This window comes from Xiphophorus couchianus, chromosome 11 (assembly GCF_001444195.1).
Source record: "Xiphophorus couchianus chromosome 11, X_couchianus-1.0, whole genome shotgun sequence".
NCBI classification, from domain to species: Eukaryota; Metazoa; Chordata; class Actinopteri; order Cyprinodontiformes; family Poeciliidae; genus Xiphophorus; species Xiphophorus couchianus.
Window position 1 is genome coordinate 25,065,164 of NC_040238.1, and position 2,052 is coordinate 25,067,215.

Consider the following 2,052-nt stretch of genomic DNA (forward strand, 5'->3'; position numbering starts at 1 on the left):
ACATGACGATTTAGGCCCACGTGACAATAAGGTTGGACACGCCTGGCTTAGTGGGTGTGAAGATGTTTGCAACAGAGGCATTGCCACCCTCTGTGTTGCTCTCACACAGGTGGGCCTGACACCCGACTCCTACAGCAGCTGCCACTGACAAAGCAGCAGAAAGCCTGCCTCCTGCGGGGTGAGTGCATCAGCAACGGTGATGATTTGGAAGCGAGAAGTCCCAAACGTAAGACAGTCAAACAGGATTTCGGTTTGTTTTTCAGCTAGCACAACACAAGAGACGCGGCAACTCTGCTTTGACTGCTTGTTTATTGAAATGTCTGCTTTCAAGGCAATTAGCAAACAGACGGAGAAGTTGTGAACAACCGCAGATAAGAAATATACCTGGTGGTGGAGTTGGGGATATGAGCTTGCAGCCATGCTTCATAGAAACATAATAATACTGCATTCCTGGTATTCTGGCTGGGCACTTTTTAGTGTTGATCAGGTTATAATGCTGATCAATTTGACTTTTAGAATTTATTTTGATGATCTGCATTTGTATGATTGCTTAATTTGATTTAAAATGTGCGCAACACGATGGGGATCAGCAAGTGAAGGAAAAGCTGTCTAGGAAATCTATATACAAGAAAAAGAGAAAGGCAGCAATGTACGCTGCCTTTGAGCTGGAAACCTTGAAAAGTCAAAAGATTTCTGGAGAAAACTCTGAACAACAAGTTTCCGTGACAGAAATAGCTGAGAATCAGACAGCCACCTTCACAGATGAGATTTATAAAGATGAAACTGTGATCTCTAAACTGCACCAGGACACTGGAGAAGATTTCTGAAACACAACAAGATGGGGATCAGCAAGTGGAGAAAAAGCTGTCTAGGAAATCTATATACAAGAAAAAGAGAAAGGCAGCAATGAACACTGCCTTTGAGCTAGAATCCCTGAAAAGTCAAAAGATTTTTGGAGAAAACTCTGAACAAGAAGAAGTTTCCATGACAGAAATGTCTGAGAATCAGACAGCCACCTTCAAAAAAGATATTTATACAGATGAAACTGTGATCTCTGAACTACACCAGACCACCGAAGAGGAGTAGGTCTCTGATTTTGTCTTCTGGAAAATACAACAAAATGAGGATCAGCAAGAGGAGAAAGAGCTGTCTAGGAAATCTGAATATGAGAAAAGCTGCTGGAAAACTGGCCAAGATGGACACTTCTGAAACTCAAAACTCTGCCAAAAATGCCAGTGATGTTTGTTTGTACCGCTGTGCTGGCCATTAGGCATACCAGGCACCTTCCCAGTTAGCCACAGTCTAGCAAAGCCATTGTTTTTTGTCAAATGTGCTGTTGCTTTAGGTTTGAATAATAATACAAGAGGACATTAACTATTAACCAGCTCCCTTTCATTCATACAGAGGATCCATTGTCAGTCCAGGCCATTTGGTGAGAAAGGTTCCTGAGGCGGTTGGTGGTGGTAAGTGGGAAAGGGGTAGAGAGGGTTCAATAAAAGTGAGGGAATTAAAATATCAGCTTTCATGGCCTTGACTCTACTGGACCATCCACATTCAATCTAAATGAGTTCTAGTGCAGTGAACTCTTAAGAACATTACATCGCTGCACGCTAATATAGCTGCAAGCAGTCCACTGCAGCACATTGCTGTGCAGCAAACTGTGACCTGAATCTGGACCAAAAGGCTGCGGCGTGAGAGGAGCCATGAGCTGCCGCACTGCCTGCAGCCATTTTGATCAGGTCGGAGTTTTGTACCAAAGGGAGAAGCATATGCAAGTTACTTGTAGCAGTGTCACCTTTCTGATGGTTCAAGAATACCTGAGCTAGCACAGAGGTAATGCAGAGTCTGCTGCTCAGTTAGGATGAACTCTTTAAGTTTTAATCAAGCTCAGCAACGTTTCCAAGTGAGACTCATAAAATGATGTCGTTTTTACACAGAAACGGGTGAAGAATTAATCAGTTGTCCAAACTGAGCTCAGTTATTGAAAAAAATTATGTTTAATTATGTTTTATGACCTCAGAAGAACTGCAGAACACAATCAGGCCAGCTAGG